The sequence below is a fragment of the Bombina bombina genome, chromosome 3 (genome assembly GCF_027579735.1).
Source record: "Bombina bombina isolate aBomBom1 chromosome 3, aBomBom1.pri, whole genome shotgun sequence".
Classification (NCBI taxonomy): Eukaryota; Metazoa; Chordata; class Amphibia; order Anura; family Bombinatoridae; genus Bombina; species Bombina bombina.
In genome coordinates, this window is record NC_069501.1 from 798,506,545 (window position 1) to 798,534,000 (window position 27,456).

A 27,456-nucleotide genomic window follows, 5' to 3' on the forward strand; every position below is an offset into this window, starting at 1 on the left:
AAACATTGTCAGACCCACAAGAAATTACTTTTTTTGGCTTCACCAGTCTTGCAGTTAATGGGTCTGGCGTTATATCAAAAGTGGGCTGAGCCTCTTTGTGTGACTAGTGTAGATGTGTCTACCATAGGAAACAGCAGGGATTGCAACTTCAGTAAAATATAAAAACAGATATGTCAGTTCACAGCAAACACTATGGCCTAGATTTGGAGTTTTGTCGGTAAGGACCCGCGTAGCTAACGCCGGCTTTTTTCTGGCCGCACCATAAAAATAACTCTGGTATTGAGAGTCCACATAAAGGCTGCGTTAGGCTCCAAAAAAGGAGCGTAGAGCATTTTTAACGCAGCTTCAACTCTCAATACCAGAGTTGCTTACGCAAGCGGCCAGCCTCAAAAACGTGCTCGTGCACGATTCCCCCATAGAAAACAATGGGGCTGTTTGAGCTGAAAAAAACCCTAACACCTGCAAAAAAGCCGCGTTCAGCTCTTAACGCAGCCCCATTGTTTGCTATGCGGAAACACCTCCTAAGTCTGCACCTAACACCCTAACATGTACCCCGAGTCTAAACACCCCTAACCTTACACTTATTAACCCCTAATCTGCCGTCCCCGCTATCGCTGACACCTGCATTTTATTTTTAACCCCTAATCTGCCGCTCCGTAAACCGCCGCTACTTACATTATCCTTATGTACCCCTAATCTGCTGCCCATAACACCGCCAACCCCTATATTATATTTATTAACCCCTAATCTGCCCCCCACAACGTCGCCTCCACCTGCCTACACTTATTAACCCCTAATCTGCCGACCGGAACGCACCGCTATTATTATAAAGTTATTAACCCCTAATCCGCCTCACTAACCCTATAATAAATAGTATTAACCCCTAATCTGCCCTCCCTAACATCGCCGACACCTAACTTCAAACATTAACCCCTAATCTGCCGACCGGAGCTCACCGCTATTCTAATAAATGTATTAACCCCTAAAGCTAAGTCTAACCCTAACACTAACACCCCCCTAAGTTAAATATAATTTTATTCTAACGAAATAAATTAACTCTTATTAAATAAATTATTCCTATTTAAAGCTAAATACTTACCTGTAAAATAAATCCTAATATAGCTACAATATAAATTATAATTACATTGTAGCTATTTTAGGATTAATATTTATTTTACAGGCAACTTTGTAATTATTTTAACCAGGTACAATAGCTATTAAATAGTTAAGAACTATTTAATAGTTACCTAGTTAAAATAATTACAAAATTACCTGTAAAATAAATCCTAACCTAAGTTACAATTAAACCTACCACTACACTATCAATAAATAAATTAAATACAATACCTACAAATAACTACAATGAAATAAACTATCTAAAGTACAAAAAATAAAAAAGAACTAAGTTACAAAAAATAAAAAAATATTTACAAACATAAAAAAAATATTACAACAATTTTAAACTAATTACACCTACTCTAAGCCCCTAATAAAATAACAAAGCCCCCCAAAATAAAAAAATGCCCTACCCTATTCTAAATTACTAAAGTTCAAAGCTCTTTTACCTTACCAGCCCTGAACAGGGCCCTTTGCGGGGCATGCCCCAAGAAGTTCAGCTCTTTTGCCTGTAAAAAAAAACATACAATACTCCCCCCCCAACATTAAAACCCACCACCCACATACCCCTAATCTAACCCAAACCCCCCTTAAATAAACCTAACACTAAGCCCCTGAAGATCTTCCTACCTTGTCTTCACCCTGCCAGGTTCACCGATCGGTCCAGAAGAGCTCCTCCGATGTCCTGATCCAAGCCCAAGCGAGGGGCTGAAGAGGTCCATGATCCGGCTGAAGTCATCATCCAAGCGGGAGCTGAAGAGGTCCATGATCCGGCTGAAGTCTTCATCCAAGCGGGGCAGAAGAGGTCTTCCATACGATTGAAGTCTTCATCCAAGCGGGATCTTCTATGGTCATCCATCCGGAGCGGAGCGGCAGGATCCTGAAGACCTCCGACGCGGAACATCCATCCTGGCCGACGACTGAACGACGAATGACGGTTCCTTTAAATAACGTCATCCAAGATGGCGTCCCTCGAATTCCGATTGGCTGATAGGATTCTATCAGCCAATCGGAATTAAGGTAGGAATATTCTGATTGGCTGATTCCATCAGCCAATCAGAATCAAGTTCAATCCGATTGGCTGATCCAATCAGCCAATCGGATTGAACTTGATTCTGATTGGCTGATTCCATCAGCCAATCAGAATATTCCTACCTTAATTCCGATTGGCTGATAGAATCCTATCAGCCAATCGGAATTCGAGGGACGCCATCTTGGATGACGTCATTTAAAGGAACCGTCATTTGTCGTTCAGTCGTCGGCCAGGATGGATGTTCCGCATCGGAGGTCTTCAGGATCCTGCCGCTCCACTCCGGATGGATGACCATAGAAGATCCCGCTTGGATGAAGACTTCAATCGGATGGAAGACCTCTTCTGCCCCGCTTGGATGAAGACTTCAGCCGGATCATGGACCTCTTCAGCTCCCGCTTGGATGATGACTTCAGCCGGATCATGGACCTCTTCAGCCCCCCGCTTGGGCTTGGATCAGGACATCGGAGGAGCTCTTCTGGACCGATCAGTGAACCTGGCAGGGTGAAGACAAGGTAGGAAGATCTTCAGGGGCTTAGTGTTAGGTTTATTTAAGGGGGGTTTGGGTTAGATTAGGGGTATGTGGGTGGTGGGTTGTAATGTTGGGGGGGTATTGTATGTTTTTTTTTTTACAGGCAAAAGAGCTGAACTTCTTGGGGCATGCCCCGCAAAGGGCCCTGTTCAGGGCTGGTAAGGTAAAAGAGCTTTGAACTTTAGTAATTTAGAATAGGGTAGGGCATTTTTTTATTTTGGGGGGCTTTGTTATTTTATTAGGGGGCTTAGAGTAGGTGTAATTAGTTTAAAATTGTTGTAATATTTTTCTTATGTTTGTAAATATTTTTTTATTTTTTGTAACTTAGTTCTTTTTTTATTTTTTGTACTTTAGATAGTTTATTTCATTGTAGTTATTTGTAGGTATTGTATTTAATTTATTTATTGATAGTGTAGTGGTAGGTTTAATTGTAACTTAGGTTAGGATTTATTTTACAGGTAATTTTGTAATTATTTTAACTAGGTAGCTATTAAATAGTTCTTAACTATTTAATAGCTATTGTACCTGGTTAAAATAATTACAAAGTTGCCTGTAAAATAAATATTAATCCTAAAATAGCTACAATGTAATTATAATTTATATTGTAGCTATATTAGGATTTATTTTACAGGTAAGTATTTAGCTTTAAATAGGAATAATTTATTTAATAAGAGTTAATTAATTTCGTTAGATTAAAATTATATTTAACTTAGTGGGGTGTTAGTGTTAGGGTTAGACTTAGCTTTAGGGGTTAATACATTTATTAGAATAGCGGTGAGCTCCGGTCGGCAGATTAGGGGTTAATAATTGAAGTTAGGTGTCGGCGATGTTAGGGAGGGCAGATTAGGGGTTAATACTATTTATTATAGGGTTAGTGAGGCGGATTAGGGGTTAATAACTTTATTATAGTAGCGGTGCGGTCCGGTCGGCAGATTAGGGGTTAATAAGTGTAGGCAGGTGGAGGCGACGTTGATGGGGGCAGATTAGGGGTTAATATATATAATATAGGGGTCGGCGGTGTTAGGGGCAGCATATTAGGGGTACATAAGTATAACGTAGGTGGCGGCGCTTTGCGGTCGGCAGATTAGGGGTTAATTATTGTAGGTAGCTGGCTGCGACGTTGTGGGGGGCAGGTTAGGGGTTAATAAATATAATATAGGGGTCGGCGGTGTTAGGGTCAGCAGATTAGGGGTACATAAGTATAACGTATGTGGCGGTCGGCAGATTAGGGGTTAAAAAAATTTAATCGAGTGGCGGCGATGTGGGGGGACCTCGGTTTAGGGGTACATAGGTAGTTTATGGGTGTTAGTGTACTTTAGAGTACAGTAGTTAAGAGCTTTATGAACCGGCGTTAGCCCAGAAAGCTCTTAACTACAGACTTTTTTCCTGCGGCTGGAGTTTTGTCGTTAGATGTCTAACGCTCACTTCAGACACGACTCTAAATACCGGAGTTAGAAAAATCCCATTGAAAAGATAGGATATGCAATTGACGTAAGGGGATCTGCGGTATGGAAAAGTCGCGGCTGAAAAGTGAGCGTTAGACCCTATTTTGAGTGACTCCAAATACCGGAGGTAGCCTAAAACCAGCGTTAGGAGCCTCTAACGCTGGTTTTCACGGCTAACGCCAAACTCCAAATCTAGGCCTATGACCTTAACTATATCTCTAAGAGGTGCCCACCTAAAGAGAGAATGTGTATCACAAGATGAATATATAAATATATATATATATATATATATATATATATATATATATATATATATATATATATATATAAAATGTATCAAAGGGAAGGGGAATAAAATCAGAATAAAAAATGATAAAATTTAAATAAAATTAAGTGATACAATCAATGGCAACATATAAGTCTAAAGTGCATACACGTACAAACTGACAAAGTCCAGTGATTCACCAGATCTCTCCCAAGGCCGGTAGGGAAAAGAGAGTGTTCTCCAGCTGATAGAGGAATACCTAAAACGAGACCGCTCTTCTATAATGTCCCACCAGACAATTCAAAAGTACTATAATACAAAACGTAGAATGCGCCTCCTGGTATAGATCAGCAATACACAGTGTAAGGGTGAGGGGGGTAATCAGACCTACTCACATGTGGAAAAGCACTAATACGTGCTCAACAGGCAGGCCGGATCCTCTGAGCCATCCGGCAGACTCATAATCATCATCACGGCAGGAACAATCCTCATATGGCGACCCCAGGATTCAAAGGAGAGCCGATATGTAGGGCAATCAATAGACCAATGGATCACCGGAAGGTTTCACCAATACCGTTTTCAAGAGTAAAGTACATAACAGCAAGATAGAGTAAAAAAGTTTTATTAAAACACAGTTAAAACCATACAGCAACATGTTTTTCTGTGTCACAGCACCGTTTCCTCAGGCTATACAAACAAACTATCAGCTGCTAATTTAAAAGAACAAATGACTATTAAAAAAATGCACAAGATTACACACCCATTGTGACGCCAGGGGGGACGACTACATAATAGGCTATCCGTTTGAGAGGGCGTGATTAAAGGGACACTGAACCCAATTTTTTTCTTTTGTGATTCAGATAGAGCATGCAAGTTTAAGAAACTTTCTAATTTACTCCTATTATCAATTTTTCTTCGTTCTCTTCCTATCTTTATTTAAAAAAGAAGGCACTTAGGCTTTTTATTTTGGTTCAGGACTCTGGACAGCACTTTTTTATTGATGGATGCATTTATCCACCAATCAGCAAGAACAACCCAAGTTGTTCACCAAAAATGGGCCGACATCTAAACTTACATTCTTGCATTTCAAATAAAGATACCAAGAGAATGAAGAAAATTTGATAATAGGAGTAAATTAGAAAGTTGCTTAAAATGTTATGCTCTATCTGAATCACAAAATAAAAAATTTGGGTTCAGTGTCCCTTTAATAACATGTGACCAATCTCAACAAAACACCATACTGCAAATAAAGTGTAACAAAAATATCTCAAAATTAGCACATCTTTATGATGCGAGCCGGGGACATTAGACATACCCATAAATTTTTTTGTGGAAGTACTAGTATCTTCGAACGCCACCCGATATCGGATGGCATGATGGATTCCTAGATAGCTAAGAGAACAACACCCTATCCTATAAAGTGAGCCATACAAAAATACACAGGCCTACACAATCAGACTATATACATACTGATTTTAAACCGAAATCGAACTTTTCACCTTCCCTGGGCAACAATACCCATCTAGAGCCGTTTAGGGAATATATCTTGGAGAATTTTGAATGGCTGCCAAAGAGTGCACTTTATAAGAAGTTCAATCTTAATACAAAAGAAAAAATGGCTATTAAAAACCTGAAAAACAACTCCAGTCTGGTGATACGCCAGGCTGATAAGGGGGTGGGATTATACTGCAGGATTTGTCAGATTATTTGATAGAGGCGTATAAAATACTTAATGAAAATAATTATTACAAAAAATTGGCTTGAGACCCGACAGATAGATATCTAAAAACATTAATGGGGATTATACATTTTGGTTTTCAAGAAGGGATCATTTCTAAATCAGAAAAAAGATTATTTAGTACCTATAAAGCCCAATTGTGCCTTTTACTACCATCTCCCAAAAATCACTCAGTGTCCCCATGGGAGACCCATTATTGCAGGGATTGGTAGTCTAACTGACAATGTGTCAGCCTATGTGGACTATTTTTTGCAAAAGTATGTGCTTCCATGGTTACATCATACATGAGGATTACCTGAGGATCACATGCAATGTACATGCTCTGTACTCCAATATTCCACATAGGTTGGGCTTAAAAGCCATTTCTGAATATCTTGTTGATGATATGTATATACCTGAATTACAGAGAGAATTCATCTTACAGCTAATTGCTTTTATATTGCAGCACGATTATTTTGTGTCCCAAGATGATTTTTATCTACAGATGAGAGGTACTACCATGGGGACCAGGTTCGCTCCGAGTTTTGCCAATTTATATATGGGCCCATTTGAACGTATTTACATCTATGGGTTGGCATTTTGGGTGAACCTGGTCTACTATGGCAGGTAAATAAATGATTTGTTGTTCTTATGGAAAGGGGAAATACCCTCTGCACATTTATTTGTGGAACATCTAAACTCCAATGATATGCGGCTTACTTTCTCTAGTAATATAGAAAGAGAATCTATAGTCTTTTTAGATCTATGTTTATCATTCTCTGCTGAGAAAAAGATTAAGTCCACTACTCATTTTAAGACTGCAATAGCTATTTAGATTACACAAGCAATCATTTTATCCCTACGGACAATGTAAAAGGATACGTAGGAATTGTAGCTAACTAGAAGATTATGAATCACAAAGCATAGTTCTTAAAGAAAAAATCCTAGAAAAAGATCCCAGACAAATTATGGAAGCTGGATATGAGCGTGCAAAAACCGATGACAGACAGTCATATTTTCTGCCCAATAAACATAGGATACCCAATGGGAATCATCAGGAAGGGCCAATGTTTGTAACCCAATATAATGTGAATCATAAAAAATATCATGAGAAAACACTGGTGATTGCTACTCAGGGATCCAATATAACGCAAATATTTGAATACCACACCAAGATGTGTCTTTAGACTAGCACCTACTTACTTGGACCCAGTAAAATAGTTGTAAACAAGGATAAAAACAAAATTAAGAAGGGAATGGCTACTACTGATACTAACCATACAAGGAATAATGATTAAACATTGACATCTAGTAGATTAACTGTTACTAGGGGGATCTTTAAGTGTCATCTAAGAAACTGCAATATGTGTAAATATATCAGCCCGGGTTGCAACCAATTTTCATCATACACCACTAATACAACCTACTGTATTTCCCAACACCTTACATGTACTAGCACTTTTGTAGTTTATTTTATAAATACCTGTAGACTAGTTAGGAATAGATGGAATGAACATTACAGAAACATGAAGAATAACTTTAAATATCATAGTGTACCTAAACATTGCCATATGACCCATAATGGCAATTTGAACATTTTTTCCATTTGCCCTATAGAGACTATTCCTCAGTCATATTTATATAATCAATATAACAGGTTTAGGCAAAGGGAGACATATTGGATTTATAAGCTGAAAACCCTTTGGACTCAACTTGAATATGGATTTAGATGCTTTTTGATCACTTATTATTATCACTTTAATTTATCACATATACTGTAGTATTATAACATTTATTGGCTTTAGTTTAGCATTTTGGTCCAATAATTAGTATATATATATATATATATATATATATATATATATATATTGTTTGGATAACTTTGGAGTCACATTTTTTCATATCACCTGTCATTATAATAAGTTTCCTTAGTATTACATTACCTCTTGTTCCTTTTTTAGATTTCTTGATCTCACTATTAGGATTCATTTCCATTACATACGGTCATATCAAGTTATTTTGGTCTGACCAGGATATTTCTTCTTATCACTGATCACATGATGATATGTTGACATACACATACATATACACGCCTCTTATGTGTTTATTCTCTCTAACCCCTCTTATCCTTTCTTATATTACTTACATGCTCTTAGAGTTGTTGTCTTTACTATTTAACATAATTGATTAACACTATTTATTTATTATTTATTAATCACTGATTATCACATTTAGTCAATATATATACATATTTATTCTTTTATTTTACACTAATTGCATTCTTTCAATTTTCATATATATTCGATTTATCTATCATCTTAGTAAGTTTTATACATTCCGATTGACATTATATCTGGTCATATGTCTATATATTTTGGCCTATTATACAGTTGTTTCATTCTATCTATTCCACCTTTGATATGTTGTGCATATATATTATCTCCGGAGGTGCACAATCAAAATATTATTCTTATTCTCTGTCTTATTCTTATTCTCTTTAAATGACACATTTTGGAGTAGAATGTCCCTTTAAGTATTGTAGTGTTTTTCTAAAAATATATATATATATTTTTTGCATGTGTATTTTTTTTTTAGGATTAATATTTTTTTTTTCCTGAGATTAATATGGTATAGAAGACAGTAGCCATGAAGTTATAATTTTTTCTTAACTCTATTATGTTTAACATTTTAAAGATGAAGAAATTCAGTTACGTAAAACTGTAAAGCAGTGGACAGTCTAAAATGACAAATTAATATCCAGAAAAATCCATCTTTTACCTAAAGAAAAAATTGAAAAAAATACAAATAAAACCTTATTAAAGTGAACACACTACTTAAAATTCATATTATTATACTATGGTCAGAGGCGTAACTAGAAAACACAGGTCCCAGGTGCAAGAATCTAAGAAGGGCCCCCCACCCCCCTACCCCACCCAAAAAAAAATGAGAATTTGATACATTTTTTTTTTTTAACCCAGAAAAAAAAATGTGATTCAGATTACATGTCTGCAAAATGAGGTATCCTGTGCCCACAGTCTGCGAGATGGTCTGACCCCCTATTACTGTATATATTGACACTGTTTTACCCACCAGTACTGTATAAAAGTGAGTTAGTGACACAGTCTGTAATGTGCCAGTGAGGTGGCTGGCCTGACCCCCCCCCCCCCCCTTCCTGCGGTAATAACAAGGTCTGTAATTTGGTGGTTCCACAAAATATACATACACATACATGCATGCATAAATACACACACAGTCACATACATACATACACACACACACACACATAAACACCAATGGGTAAAACAGAAAGACTAACCCCTGTTATACACATGTAGCTAATCAAGCTGTCAGATGTACACACACAGTAATACACAATCTCTCAATTTGGTCACACTGATGTCTGCTGATAGTCTCTCACACACTACACAGACATGCTGACAGTAACTCGTACATACACAGGGCCGTCTTTAATATTGATTGGACCCTGGGCAAAAATTTTCTTGCCCCCCCTCCCCCACCCCGTGCAATTTCGCTCTCCACCCCAACATCCCAAAAAACAACTAAATCCATTTTTTTTTTATTATTAGCCCAGCGGTGGATCATCCACCACTGGGCTAATCATTTAAAAAAAAAAAAAAAATTAAAAATTGCAATATGTGAAACTGGACCTAAGCAGAACTAATAAGTAAATAAATATATAAATTCCTCCACTGTGGATTCATTTAAGATTCTTTTGAATGTGATTCTGGTGTGAGGTTAGCTGGTTAAAGAGATTTAGGGCAGCCAACAGGAGCAAAGCAAGGTCAAGGAGGAAGCATTGAGGTGCAGACAAATATAAGTTTACTGACTGGAACAGCAGAACTACTATGGGAAGCTGTAAAATCTGAGACAGAGAGAAAATAAAAACTATAAAAATAAACCTTACATTAATGTGTGAAGTATCAGCATTACGCTATACATCAGCCACACCAGCACATGTAGCTTCTTTGCTAGGAACAAGTTCCCTCTCACCCTGAACTAGACAATGCTGCATGGGGAGGGGCGTGTGTGCACTCACTTATTCTAAACACTGACACCTTTCTACAAAGCACTATTCCCCTAAGAAACTTCAGCTAGTTGATCTTAGGGCCACAGCAGAAAGAGCAGGGCTAAGGGGACCAGTAGACATGATGCTGTCTGTCCAAGGCTGCATGGATACAGTGTGAGATGAGTCATACAGCCTCAAGACTGAAGAGAGCAGTGTATGCAGCTGCACAGATGCTCAAATCCTCATGTGCCTGCCGCTCCAGCTTTCTGCTGCATGCGTCTACAGTCAGCCCTACCCATAAACAATCCCCACCACCAGAGCAGTTACCTGGTAACAGTGGTAACCCCAGTAAGACCTTTTCTGATGCAGTGGGAAATGGCTGGATGCCGAGTTAGGGCTTTGCATTCAGTGCTGCGCAGTGCACATCTAAAACAGCACATGGCACTAGCTTGGCATGTCACATGACACCGGCACGGTCTGGCACAGTTTTTAAAAAAAATATAAGCAGAGTACTTTTGACTGTGACAGTATTAGGACTGAATGTGTGTGTTCCCCATGTCACATCAGCAGTCTGGTATGAACCATTAAAAAAAAAAAAATTTTTTTTTTTTTTTAGGACTCTTGGGCCCCTCAACAGAGACTGGGCCCAGGGCAGCTGCCCCTTTTGCCCTGTGTTAAAGACGGTCCTGTACATACAGACAAGCACATGTTACACAGACATTTAGTCAGACTTACACAGACTGCCTCACATACAGATAGTGCCACATACACAGTTACACACACTGTCACACAGACATTTAGTCAGACATACACAGACTGCCTCACATACAGATAGTGCCACATACACAGTTACACACACTGTCACACAGACATTTAGTCAGACATACACAGACTGCCTCACATACAGATAGTGCCACATACACAGTTACGCACACTGTCACGCAGACATTATTTAGTCAGACATACACAGACTGACTCACATACAGATAGTGCCACATACACAGTTACACACACTGTCACACAGACATTTAGTCAGACATACACAGACTGCCTCACATACAGATAGTGCCACATACACAGTTACACACACTGTCACACAGACATTTAGTCAGACATACACAGACTGCCTCACATACAGATAGTGCCACATACACAGTTACGCACACTGTCACGCAGACATTATTTAGTCAGACATACACAGACTGCCTCACATACAGACAGTGCCACATACACAGTTACACACACTGTCACGCAGACATTTAGTCAGACATACACAGACTGCCTCACATACAGATAGTGCCACATACACAGTTACACACACTGTCACACAGACATTTAGTCAGACATACACAGACTGCCTCACATACAGATAGTGCCACATACACAGTTACACACACTGTCACGCAGACATTATTTAGTCAGACATACACAGACTGCCTCACATACAGATAATGCCACATACACACACTTTCACACATACAGTTACAAACACACACCAGCAATTTTATTTTACACCACTCTTCACTAAACTAACACTGGAGATTGGACGTAAACTGCACAAGTACATTTAAAATATAAATACATCAATTCAGAACAGCAGCACCAGGGACCTGTATTATTCCCTGAAATAAAAAAAAATTGACAAAAAAATATACATGTTTAGTGAAATGAAAATAAGCAAGACATCCCTCAAATAGTAAATAATGTTGAAAAGCTTTTTTTTTTTTTTTTGCAGTAACAGTTTCCTCTTAACAACAAACAAACAAAGCATACTTAGTGCACTAGCTTCTTACCCCTCTTAACTTTGTTTATTGATTTATGTGGACTGAACTGTGCAGTGTTTATCTCAAATAAACTGTCAGGGGCAGAGAGAGGGGGGAGGGAAGGGTCTGCACTTAAGTAGGTGCAGACCATGTAGTTGTATCTGAGAAGCTGCAAGTATTAAATATTCCAGCAGTGCTAGGATGAAAACTGTTGGTGGGGTCACATACACCCAGCAATTGTCCCTCAGCCCAGTCACCCCTGGATTATCCCACTCCAATACCCCTAGGAAAAAAAAATGGTCCCTGCCAGACTGACACTACAGGGACCTTGGGAAATACTGTAGAGCTGCACTTTAGTAGAGAACCAGTTCCCTGACAATTCAGGAACCAGACCATAGAGATTAAAGCAAAGGGAAGAACTTTAGCAAAGAACTGGGTCCTTATCAGACTAGCAGCAGATGCTTACTGTTAGGCCCCCACGACTGTCAAAGTAACTCCTCTCTGGTGACTAACTAGAATGAGCGCGGCAAAGAGCATCATTCTCATCAATCAATTAAATAGTAAACCTCTTCAAATTAATTGACAGCACTGCTTTGCTGGGAGAGGTTGTGCTAGTCATAAAATGTTAACATAACATTCCTTTGTATTCGTTCCTTGAACGTCATGGTAATATATCAAGTCAAGTGTGTGTGAGAGCCATAAAACCAGCAGCCTAAAAACACTACAAGTTGCAAATAAAGGGTTACAAACCTTTCTTCGTTGACTTCTCTAATCTCTATGCTATCAGGCATGATCAGCCCAACCCCCACTGCTGTCTTAATGGCTCCGTTTGACAGGGGAGTTAGACAGTTTGAGAGGAGAATCTACAGCTACCACAGCTAAGGAGAAAAATTACTTTTAACACGGGCCACAACAGAACAAGCAGCTGACCTGTACTCTGGGTTACTGGCTGCATTCTGACATCTCCTGCCTCGCAGAGTCGCAGCCTCCTTCTTTCCCGCTCAGTCAGCAAATGTTTCAGAGCGTTGCCATGGTAACCTGCGGCAACGCTCTGATTTAAAACTGTTACAATTATGCAGGCACGCAGTCACTGAAAAAAAATACTGAAAAAACAATTTGTTGGAAAAACAATTTGTTGGCAAAAAAAAAAAAAAAAGTTTAAAAAAAAGTTTTGTTCTGCTGAGGCCCCCCCCCCCAGGGTTGGACCTGCCGGGCCCGGTCGCAACTGCGATCTCTGCACCACTGATAGTTCCGCCCCTGACTATGGTGCTGTGCAATATGTCTAAACATCTCCCAATTGGTCTTGACTGTCCAAAGGACATTGTTCCAGAAGTCTTTTTTGTATCTTAAGATGCAACTATGCAAACCTAAGCCGTGTTGACATTTTCTACTGGCAACCCTTCCATACAAACCATACTTGTTCAGTCTTTTGCTAATTGTACTGTTATGAACTTTAACATTTAACATGCTAACTGAGGCCTGTAGAGTCTGAAATGTAATTTGTTTTTTTTTGCAATTTCTCTTAACATTGCACGGTCTGACCTGGGGGTGAATTTTCTGGGATGTCCACTCCTGGGAAGATTGGCAACTATCTTAAATGTTTTCCACTTGTAAATAATCGTTCTCACTGTAGAATGATGGACTTTAAAGGGACACTGAACCCAAATTTTTTCTTTCGTGAATCAGATAAAGCATGCAACTTTAAGCAAATTTCTAATTTACTTCTATTATCACATTTTCTTCATTCTCTTGGTATCTTTATTTGAAAAGCAAGAATGTAAGTTTAGATGCTGGCCCATTTTTGGTGAACAACCTGGGTTGTTCTTGCTGATTGGTGGATAAATTCACCCACCAATAAACAAGTGCTGAACCAAAAAGAATAGCTTAGATGCCTTATTTTTCAAATAAAGATAGCAAGAGAACGAAGAAAAATTGATAATAGGAGTAAATTAGAAAGTTGCTTAAAATTACATGCTCTATCTGAATCACGTAAGAAAAAAATTTGGGTTTAGTGTCCCTTTCAATTGTTTGGAAATGGCCTTATAACCATTCCCAGATTGATGGGCAGCAACAATTGCTTCTCTAAGATCATTGCTGATGTCTTTCCTCATTGGCATTGTGTAAACACAAACCTGAATGCTCCAGACCTGCAAACTGCTAAAACTTCAGCTTTTATAAAGGTGGTCACACTTGCTGATGATCAATTAATCAAGGGCATTTGATTAGCAGCACCTGGCTGCTACTTAGCCTCTTAATTCCTTTGAAAGTAGTAAGAGTGTACTTTAGTTTTTCACACATGGCAACAAAAGCAACATTACAACAATCTGCAGAGTTGGCTCTAGACTTAGTGAGACATTAGGCCAGGCAAACATTTGAGGCCCCTCTCAAAACACAGAATAAAACTTGCAAAAATGAACCCAATACATTGATTTGTATGCATTTCATATTTCAAGCCAATTAATAAACTATTCAAACTTTAAAAATCAAATTTCCAAAATCAATGATTAGGTCATTTTTTTATGGAAACTAAAACAAGCAGCAGAATGGTTTAAAGTATTGACAGGATGTGCCCAGAATCAAGCATAAATAGGAGTGATGAAGTGAAAGGAATTCACAAAACACGTAAGGGATATGCTGACAAGACACTTCACCTCCGGACCAGCAACACCGCCACTATGATCGGTCTGTAGAAGCTGCTTCAACAAAGTTTGCTAAGAAGGGCTGGTGGAATCTCCCTCACTACACAAAATAACCCAAAGAAGGATCAAAAGGACTTGATTCTCTGGCACCTGTAAATATTTGATTCCAAGGACATTTATCCATAGGTTTTGATTGTGGACTTTTAAATGAGTGTATAATAGTTTTTTGCTACATATTTTAATTACTTCTGTTATGGTATTTATTTTTTGGAGATTAATAAAAGAAAGAAAGTTCCCTTCCATACTCAAAGAGGTGGATGCAGTGAAAATAAAGATAAGGAAAAAACACCCACAGACTGGTTTTCATCTGTACCACAGATAGGGAAACATTTCCCCTCCATGTGCAACACATACCTAACTAGTTTGAGGTTGATGCAGGTGAGCAGTTTTATTCTATATACCATCAGTGGCTCCTCTCTTTTTCTTATTTTTATTTACCTCTCTCGCAGGGTCGCAAGAAGCGTGTGGAAAAACCAAGGCGCAAAATAACTGCCCATGAACTGAGAAAAGTCAAGCGTGCAGCTGCCATGATGCCACTTGCCACCAGTTTAGCCATATTACAGAGCTGCAACATCACTGGAGTGCCCAAAAGCACAAGGTGTGCAATACTCAGAGACATGGCAAAGGTAAGAAAGGCTGAAAGACGACCACCACTGAACAAGACACACAAGCTGAAACGTCAAGACTGGGCCAAGAAATATCTCAAGACTGATTTTTCTAAGGTTTTATGGACTGATGAAATGAGAGTGAGTCTTGATGGGCCAGATGGATGGGCCCGTGGCTGGATTGGTAAAGGGCAGAGAGCTCCAGTCCGACTCAGACGCCAGCAAGGTGGAGGTGGAGTACTGGTTTGGGCTGGTATCATCAAAGATGAGCTTCTGGGGCCTTTTCGGGTTGAGGATGGAGTCAAGCTCAACTCCCAGTCCTACTGCCAGTTTCTGGAACACACCTTCTTCAAGTAATGGTACAGGCAGAAGTCTGCATCCTTCAAGAAAAACATGATTTTCATGCAGGACAATGCTCCATCACACGCGTCCAAGTACTCCACAGCGTGGCTGGCAAGAAAGGGTATAAAAGAAGAAAATCTAATGACATGGCCTCCTTGTTCACCTGATCTGAACCCCATTGAGAACCTGTGATCCATCATCAAATGTGAGATTTACAAGGAGGGAAAACAGTACACCTCTCTGAACAGTGTCTGGGAGGTTGTGGTTGCTGCTGCACGCAATGTTGATGGTGAACAGATCAAAACACTGACAGAATCCATGGATGGCAGGCTTTTGAGTGTCCTTGCAAAGAAAGGAGGCTATATTGGTCACTGATTTGTTTTTGTTTTGTTTTTGAATGTCAGAAATGTATATTTGTGAATGTTGAGATGTTATATTGGTTTCACTGGTAAAAATAAATAATTGAAATGGGTATATATTTGTTTTTTGTTAAGTTGCCTAATAATTATGCACAGTAATAGTCACCTGCACACACAGATATCCCCCTAAAATAGCTATAACTAAAAACAAACTAAAAACTACTTCCAAAACTATTCAGCTTTGATATTAATGAGTTTTTTGGGTTCATTGAGAACATGGTTGTTGTTCAATAATAAAATTAATCCTCAAAAATACAACTTGCCTAATAATTCTGCACTCCCTGTATATATATATATATATATATATATATATATATATATATATATATATATATATATATATATATATATATATATATATATATATATATATATATATATATATGTTATATATCAATCTGTATATATGTATATATATTTATAGTTTAGCAGGAAATAAGCACTCTCTGGTTTTGAAAAACAAATAGTTTATTTTACTAGCGTAATGTTTCGAGGTATTCACCCCTTCATACCGCGAAACGTCACACTAGTAAAATATACTATTTGTTTTACAAAACCAGAGAGTGCTTATTTCCTGCTAAACTATTATTCCTACTTTGCACCCTGGTGCCTACCTGACCATTTTGGTGCGAGTGCTTGTGTACCTAAAGATCTTTATATATATTTATATATATATATATATATATATATATATATATATATATATATATATATATATATATATATATATATATATATATGTGTGTGTGTGTGTGTTTTGCTTACTAAAAAAACAAGCAGCCACAATTGGTCTTCAAAGCATAAGGGGAATATAATTCTTGTAATAAAGAAACACATTAACGCTTGTAGTGTGGTGTATAAGGAGCCGTGAGTGTTCAAAATAGTGGGAAACAAAAATCAGTTCATAAATAGCTTCACCTGCTACACAGCAAAACAAACAAAGCCCCTTTTATTATATTTTGTATGCTGTTTTAATGAATACAATAAAGTGTTATATTTTTTAGAGTTACATATCCTTGGGACAATACTTCATTTATATTTTTTAATATAATTCTTGCTACAGAATCATCACTGCAGTTGCAGAAATAAACAGTTAATAAAAACACACAGCCACTGAGATATAATGTTTTCTTTGGTGTGGCAGGTAACCTACCTTATAGTGCATGCACAAATCATCAATCAGAAGAAAGACCAGTTTTAAAGGAGAAGTAAAAAAAAAAATCTCTGCTGTCTCTCTATGCAGGGGTCAGTAGGCTACTTTGATTGGCTGTATTGCCTGCTAATCATAGAGAACATTTTACCTTGACTCTTTTGTTAGTTGTTCTTCTATGTGATCATGTAATGTTAGGAATTTATTCCAGAAAAAAAAAGTTCAGTAGGTCTTTAAATACAGAGCATGTATTTTTTATGGTTATGAAGCAATAATTGTTTAATACCCTATTGAGAATTATGTTTAGAAATCAAATGTAAGTCAATGAAACAACGTAATGTAAAATAGACAACTCTAGTAATACCTTAATATAAATTCTCACTGTATTAGTCTCTGTTGGCTTATCATCTAGTTTTGTGTCATTCGTATCCTTTAATTTTCATTTCACCTTGGCTCGGCATGAACAGAATACATTAGATGTAACTTTTTCTCTTTGATGCCTGCAGGGCTGCTGTAAGTATTTGGGGACGTTACTTAATCATTTTGTAGCAGAAAATTTCCATTGCAAAAAAAAAAAAGAAGAAACTATAAAAGTATATTAAATATACAGAAGCATTTCCTTCTTGTCTCTAGTTTTTTGATTTACAGCATTATGGAATTGTCAAAAGCTAGAGAAAGCAATTTCTACATAAAAGATTAGATCAAAAAACCCAAATTTAAATTACAAAGTTTAGATATTTTATAAAATGTAGAGTGGAATATGGATTCTTATTTATGATAAAATATGACTTAAGTGGACTGATTGTATCATACTCATCTGGCTTTTCAAGTGATAAATGCCTTGACTGCAAAACAATGTAAATTTTACAACCAATTAACGCTTTTTTAATGTTTCCAAAAAATGTATTGTTTACACATCTTTTGCAAAAATACAGATTACTCTTTTCTTTCATGTATATATGAAAAAACAATACAGTTAAAGGGACACTAAAGTCAAAATTAAATTTTCATGATTTAGATAAATATTACATTTTAAGCAACTTACTAATTCACTTCCATTGTCTAAATACACAGACTTTTTATCCATTTTATTTAATTTTTAAAGAAAGAAATCTTTAAAAAAATACATAAGTGAGAGTTGTTACAGACTTTTAAGATACAGAGGATCAATCTCGATGAGCAACTGTCCTCGGAGGATCAATCTCGATGAGCAAAGTTAGAGGTGAAAAGAGACTCTAGTTAGATTATAAACCAATGTATGAAACAAAAGGTTATTCTGGTCTCAATATGTCACGTTCTAACTTTGGTGGGGCAAAGTTGTCACAAGTTTGAAGCAAGAATTAAAAGTTTGTTATATAAATATATATACATATATATATATATATATACTGTATATATATATATATATATATATATATATATAGACATCAAAGTTCAGAAAGGATAGGCACAGTCCTTCTCCATATAGCTGCCAGGGTGCACATCAAAAACAGCAGACATGTAGTAAAAACATATCGCCTAGATTACGAGTTTTGCGGTAAGCTTAAAAAGCAGCGTTAGCCGGTCCTAACGCTGCTTTTTAATGCCCGCTGGTATTACGAGTCTTGCAGGTACAGAAGTACCGCTCACTTTTTTGGCCAGACTTGGCAATACCGCAAATCCACTTACGTAAATTGCATATCCTCTTTTTTTCAATGGGACTTGCATAGCGCCGGTATTATGAGTCTGCCAAAAAGTGAGCGGTAGACCCTCCCCTGTCAAGACTGGTACGGCATTTTAAAGTCAGTAGTTAAGAGTTTTACACTACAAAGCCGTAGCATAAAACTCTTAATTAAAGTTCTAAAAAGTACACAAACACCCATAAACTACCTATTAACCCCTAAACCGAGGCCCTCCCACATCGCAAACACTAAAAGAAAATTTTAACCCCTAATCTGCCGAACCGGACATCGCCGCCATTATAATAAATATATTAACCCCTAAATCGCTGCACTCCCGCCTCGCAAACACTAGTTAAATATTATTAACCCCTAATATGCTGGCCCTAACATCGCTGCCACCTACCTACATTTATTAACCCCTAATCTGCCGCCCCCAACATCGCCGCCACTATATTAAAGTTATTAACCCCTAAATCTAAGTCTAATCCTAACCCTAACACCCCCTAACTTAAATATAATTAAAAGAAATCTAACAAAAAATTCCTATCATTAACTAAATTATTCCTATTAAAAACTAAATACTTACATGTAAAATAAACCCTAAGCTAGCTACAATATAACTAATAGTTACATTGTAGCTATTAGACATGTGCGATTCGTTTCGGATTTATTCGGAAATTCGGAAAATTCGGTAAATTCGGAGATTCGGATCTATTCAAATTTCCGAATTAAAATACTTCCGAATCTACCGAATGAATCCGAAATAGCTGCCGTATCTCCGAATAAATCCGAATTAGCTCGGTAAAATTTGGCATTTCCCCATAGGAAACAATGGGGAGTTTCGGCTGAAAAAAACAAAACACCGCAGCCCCATTGTTTCCTATGGAGAAACACTAAGGCCTAGATTTGGAGTTTGGCGTTAGCCGTGAAAACCAGCGTTAGAGGCTCCTAACGCTGGTTTTAGGCTACCTCCGGTATTTGGAGTCACTCAAAATAGGGTCTAACGCTCACTTTTCAGCCGCGACTTTTCCATACCGCAGATCCCCTTACGTAAATTGCGTATCCTATCTTTTCAATGGGATCTTTCTAACTCCGGTATTTAGAGTCGTGTCTGAAGTGAGCGTTAGACATCTAACGACAAAACTCCAGCCGCAGGAAAAAAGTCAGTAGTTAAGAGCTTTCTGGGCTAACGTCGGTTTATAAAGCTCTTAACTACTGTGCTCTAAAGTACACTAACACCCATAAACTACCTATGTACCCCTAAACCGAGGTCCCCCCACATTGCCGCCACTCGATTAAATTTTTTTAACCCCTAATCTGCCGACCGCCACCTACGTTATCCTTATGTACCCCTAATCTGCTGCCCCTAACACCGCCGACCCCTATATTATATTTATTAACCCCTAATCTGCCCCCCACAACGTCGCCTCCACCTGCCTACACTTATTAACCCCTAATCTGCCGAGCGGACCTGAGCGCTACTATAATAAAGTTATTAACCCCTAATCAGCCTCACTAACCCTATAACTAATAGTATTAACCCCTAATCTGCCCTCCCTAACATCGCCGACACCTAACTTCAATTATTAACCCCTAATCTGCTGACCGGAGCTCACCGCTATTCTAATAAATGTATTAACCCCTAAAGCTAAGTCTAACCCTAACACTAACACCCCCCTAAGTTAAATATAATTTACATCTAACGAAATTAATTAACTCTTATTAAATAAATTATTCCTATTTAAAGCTAAATACTTACCTGTAAAATAAATCCTAATATAGCTACAATATAAATTATAATTACATTGTAGCTATTTTAGGATTAATATTTATTTTACAGGCAACTTTGTAATTATTTTAACCAGGTACAATAGCTATTAAATAGTTAAGAACTATTTAATAGTTACCTAGTTAAAATAATTACAAAATGACCTGTCAAATAAATCCTAACTTAAGTTACAATTAAACCTAACACTATACTATCATTAAATTAATTAAATAAAATACCTACAATTACCTACAATTAAACCTAACAATACACTATCAATACATTAATTAAATACAATACCTACAAATAACTACAATGAAATAAACTAACTAAAGTACAAAAAATAAAAAAGAACTAAGTTACAAAAAATAAAAAAATATCTACAAACATAAGAAAAATATTACAACAATTTTAAACTAATTACACCTACTCTAAGCCCCCTAATAAAACAACAAAGCCCCCAAAATAAAAAAATGCCCTACCCTATACTAAATTACAAAAGTTAACAGCTCTATTACCTTACCAGCCCTTAAAAGGGCCTTTTGCGGGGCATGCCCCAAAGAAAACAGCTCTTTTCCCTGTAAAAAAAAAACACAATACCATCCCCCAACATTACAACCCACATACCCCTACTCTAACCCAAACCCCCCTTAAATAAACCTAACACTACCCCCCTGAAGATCGCCCTACCTTGAGTCGTGTTCATCCAGCCGGGCTGAAGTCTTCATCCAATGGGGCAGAAGAGGACATCCAGACCGGCAGAAGTCTTCATCCAAGCGGGGCAAGAAGAGGTCTTCCATCCATCAGAAAAGTACCAAAAAACAAACAAACACTAAATTACCAAAAATAATAAAATATTACAAGAATTTTAAACTAATTACACCTAATCTAAGCCCCCTACTAGCTATTAATATAGTTACATTGTAGCTATTTTAGGATTTATATTTATTTTACAGGCAACTTTGTATTTATTTTAACTAGGTACAATAGTTATTAAATAGTTGATAACTATTTAATAACTACCTAGCTAAAATAAATACAAATTTACCTGTAAAATAAATCCTAACCTAAGTTACAATTACACCTAACACTACACTATCATTAAATTAATTAAATAAATGAATCGTATTTAGAACTAAATACTTACCTGTAAAATAAACCCTAATATAGCTGCAATATAACTAATAGTTACATTGTAGCTATTTTAGGATTTATATTTATTTTACAGGCAACTTTGTATTTATTTTAACTAGGTACAATAGCTATTAAAGAGTTATTGACTATTTAATAGCTACCTAGTTAAAATAATTACAAAATTACCTGTAAAATAAATCCTAACCTAAGTTACAATTAAACCTAACACTACACTATCATTAAATAAATTAACTACAAGTACCTACAATTATCTAAAATTAAATAAACTAAACTAAAGTACAAAAAACAAACAAACACTAAATTACATAAAAAAACAAACACTAAATTACAAAAAATAAAAAAATATTACAAGAATTTTAAAATAATTACAGCTAATCTAAGCCCCCTAATAAAATAACAAAGCCCCCCAAAATAAAAAAATGCCCTACCCTATACTAAATTACAAAAGTTAACAGCTCTATTACCTTACCAGCCCTTAAAAGGGCCTTTTGCGGGGCATGCCCCAAAGAAAACAGCTCTTTTGCCTGTAAAAAAACAAAACACCACCCCCAACATTACAACCCACCACCCACATACCCCTACTCTAAGCCAAACCCCCCTTAAATAAACCTAACACTACCCCCCTGAAGATCTCCCTACCTTGAGTCGTGTTCACCCAGCCGGGCCAAAGTCTTAATAGCTACCTAGTTAAAATAATTACAAAATTACCTGTAAAATAATTCCTAACCTAAGTTACAATTAAACCTAACACTACACTATCATTAAATAAATTAAATAAATTAACTACAAGTACCTACAATTAAATACAACGAAATAAAGTAAACTAAAGTACAAAAAAACAAACACTAAATTACAAAAAATAAAAAAATATTACAAGAATTTTAAACTAATTACACCTAATCTAAGCCCCCTAATAAAATAACAAAGCCCCCCAAAATAAAAAAAATGCCCTACCCTATACTAAATTACAAAAGTTAACAGCTCTATTACCTTACCAGCCCTTAAAAGGGCCTTTTGCGGGGCATGCCCCAAAGAAAACAGCTCTTTTACCTGTAAAAAAAAAACACTATACCCCCCCCCCACATTACAACCCACCACCCACATACCCCTACTCTAATTTTAAACTAATTACACCTAATCTAAGCCCCCTACTAGCTATTAATATAGCTACAATATAACTAATAGATACATTGTAGCTATTTTAGGATTTATATTTATTTTACAGGCAACTTTGCATTTATTTTAACTAGGTACAATAGTTATTAAATAGTTATTAACTATTTAATAACTACCTAGCTAAAATAATTACAAAATTACCTGTAAAATAAATCCTAACCTAAGTTACAATTAAACCTAACACTACACTATCATTCTAATCTAATCTAAGCCCCCTAATAAAATAGCAAAGCCCCCCAAAATAAAAAATGCCCTACCCTATACTAAATTACAAAAGTTAACAGCTTTATTACCTTACCAGCCCTTAAAAGGGCCTTTTGCGGGGCATGCCCCAAAGAAAACAGCTCTTTTGCCTGTAAAAAAAAACACAATACCATCCCCCAGCATTACAACCCACATACCCCTACTCTAACCCAAACCCCCCTTAAATAAACCTAACACTACCCCCCTGAAGATCTCCCTACCTTGAGTCGTGTTCACCCAGCCGGGCTGAAGTCTTCATCCAATGGGGCAGAAGAGGACATCCACACCGGCAGAAGTCTTCATCCAAGCGGGACAAGAAGAGGTCTTCCATCCATCAGAAAAGTACCAAAAAACAAACAAACACTAAATTACCAAAAATAATAAAATATTACAAGAATTTTAAACTAATTACACCTAATCTAAGCCCCCTACTAGCTATTAATATAGTAACATTGTAGCTATTTTAGGATTTATATTTAATTTACAGGCAACTTTGTATTTATTTTAACTAGGTACAATAGTTATTAAATAGTTAATAACTATTTAATAACTACCTAGTTAAAATAATTACAAATTTACCTGTAAAATAAATCCTAACCTAAGTTACAATTACACCTAACACTACACTATCATTAAATTAATTAAATAAATGAATCCTATTTAGAACTAAATACTTACCTGTAAAATAAACCCTAATATAGCTGCAATATAACTAATAGTTACATTGTAGCTATTATAGGATTTATATTTATTTTACAGGCAACTTTGTATTTATTTTAACTAGGTACAATAGCTATTAAATAGTTATTGACTATTTAATAGCTACCTAGTTAAAATAATTACAAAATTACCTGTAAAATAAATCCTAACCTAAGTTACAATTAAACCTAACACTTCACTATCATTAAATAAATTAACTACAAGTACCTACAATTATCTACAATTAAATAAACTAAACTAAAGTACAAAAAACAAACAAACACTAAATTACATAAAAAAACAAACACTAAATTACAAAAAAATAAAAAAATATTACAAGAATTTTAAACTAATTACAGCTAATCTAAGCCCCCTAATAAAATAACAAAGAGGACATCCACACCGGCAGAAGTCTTCATCCAAGCTGGGCAAGAAGAGGTCTTCCATCCATCAGAAAAGTACCAAAAAACAAACAAACACTAAATTACCAAAAATAATAAAATATTACAAGAATTTTAAACTAATTACACCTAATCTAAGCCACCTACTAGCTATTAATATAGTTACATTGTAGCTATTTTAGGATTTATATTTATTTTACAGGCAACTTTGTATTTATTTTAACTAGGTACAATAGTTATTAAATAGTTAATAACTATTTAATAACTACCTAGCTAAAATAAATACAATTTTACCTGTAAAATAAATCCTAACCTAAGTTACAATTACACCTAACACTACACTATCATTAAATTAATTAAATAAATGAATCCTATTTAAAACTAAATACTTACCTGTAAAATAAACCCTAATATAGCTACAATATAACTAATAGTTACATTGTAGCTATCTTAGGATTTATATTTATTTTACAGGCAACTTTGTATTTATATTAACTAGGTACAATAGCTATTAAATAGTTATTGACTATTTAATAGCTACCTAGTTAAAATAATTACAAAATTACCTGTAAAATAAATCCTAACCTAAGTTACAATTAAACCTAACACTACACTATCATTCTAATCTAATCTAAGCCCCCTAATAAAATAGCAAAGCCCCCAAAATAAAAAAATGCCCTACCCTATACTAAATTACAAAAGTTAACAGCTCTATTACCTTACCAGCCCTTAAAAGGGCCTTTTGCGGGGCATGCCCCAAAGAAAACAGCTCTTTTGCCTGTAAAAAAACAAAACACCACCCCCAACATTACAACCCACCACCCACAAACCCCTACTCTAAGCCAAACCCTCCTTAAATAAACCTAACACTACCCCCCTGAAGATCTCCCTACCTTGAGTCGTGTTCACCCAGCCGGGCCGAAGTCTTAATAGCTACCTAGTTAAAATAATTACAAAATTACCTGTAAAATAAATCCTAACCTAAGTTACAATTAAACCTAACACTACACTATCATTAAATAAATTAAATAAATTAACTACAAGTACCTACAATTAAATACAATGAAATAAACTAAACTAAAGTACAAAAAAAACAAACACTAAATTACAAAAAATAAAAAAATATTACAAGAATTTTAAACTAATTACACCTAATCTAAGCCCCCTAATAAAATAACAAAGCCCCCCAAAATAAAAAAATGCCCTACCCTATACTAAATTACAAAAGTTAACAGCTCTATTACCTTACCAGCCCTTAAAAGGGCCTTTTGCGGGGCATGCCCCAAAGAAAACAGCTCTTTTGCCTGTAAAAAAACAAAACACCACCCCCAACATTACAACCCACCACCAAAAAACCCCTACTCTAAGCCAAACCCCCCTTAAATAAACCTAACACTACCCCCCTGAAGATCTCCCTACCTTGAGTCGTGTTCACCCAGCCGGGCCGAAGTCTTAATAGCTACCTAGTTAAAATAATTACAAAATTACCTGTAAAATAAATCCTAACCTAAGTTACAATTAAACCTAACACTACACTATCATTAAATAAATTAAATAAATTAACTACAAGTACCTACAATTAAATACAATGAAATAAACTAAACTAAAGTACAAAAAAAACAAACACTAAATTACAAAAAATAAAAAAATATTACAAGAATTTTAAACTAATTACACCTAATCTAAGCCCCCTAACAAAATAACAAAGCCCCCCAAAATAAAAAAATGCCCTACCCTATACTAAATTACAAAAGTTAACAGCTCTATTACCTTACCAGCCCTTAAAAGGGCCTTTTGCAGGGCATGCCCCAAAGAAAACAGCTCTTTTGCCTGTAAAAAAAAACACAATGCCCCCCCCACATTACAACCCACCACCCACATACCCCTACTCTAACCCAAACCCCCCTTAAATAAACCTAACACTACCCCCCTGAAGATCTCCCTACCTTGAGTCGTGTTCACCCAGCTGGGCCGAAGTCTTCATCCAAGCAGGGCAAGAAGAGGTCTTCCATCCATCAGAGAAGTACCACAAAAAAACAAACACTAAATGACCAAAAATAATAAAATATTACAATAATTTTAAACTAATTACACCTAATCTAAGCCCCCTACTAGCTATTAATATAGCTACAATATAACTAATAGTTACATTGTAGCTATTTTAGGATTTATATTTATTTTACAGGCAATTTTGTATTTATTTTAACTAGGTAAAATAGCTATTAAATAGTTATTAACTATTTAATAACTACCTAGCTAAAATAAATACAAATTTACCTGTAAAATAAATCCTAACCTAAGTTACAATTACACCTAACACTACACTATCATTAAATTAATTAAATAAATGAATCCTATTTAAAACTAAATACTTACCTGTAAAATAAACCCTAATATAGCTACAATATAACTAATAATTACATTGTAGCTATTTTAGGATTTATATTTATTTTACAGGCAACTTTGTATTTATTTTAACTAGGTAAAATAGCTATTAAATAGTTATTTACTGTTTAATAGCTACCTAGTTAAAATAATTACAAAATGACCTGTAAAATAAATCCTAACCTAAGTTACAATTAAACCTAACACTACACTATCAATAAATAAATTAAATAAATTAACTACAAGTACCTACAATTAAATACAATGAAATAAACTAAACTAAAGTACAAAAAAACAAACACTAAATTACAAAAAATAAAAAAATATTACAAGAATTTTAAACTAATTACAGCTAATCTAAGCCCCCTAATAAAATAACAAAGCCCCCCAAAATAAAAAAATGCCCTACCCTATACTAAATTACAAAAGTTAACAGCTCTATTACCTTACCAACCCTTAAAAGGGCCTTTTGCGGGGCATGCCCCAAAGAAAACAGCTCTTTTACCTGTAAAAAAAACACAATACCCCCCACATTACAACCCACCACCCACATACCCCTACTCTAACCCAAACCCCCCTTAAATAAACCTAACACTACCCCCCCTGAAGATCTCCCTACCTTGAGTCGTGTTCACCCAGCCGGGCCAAAGTCTTCATCCAATGGGGCAGAAGAGGACATCCAGACCGGCAGAAGTCTTCATCCAAGCGGGGCAAGAAGAGGTCTTCCATCCATCAGAAGTCTTGATCCAGGCGGCATCTTCTATGTTCATCCATCCGGAGCGGAGCGCCAGCATTCTGAAGACATCCGACGCGGAGCATCCTCTTCTTTTTTGATCCGACGACTAAATGACTGTACCT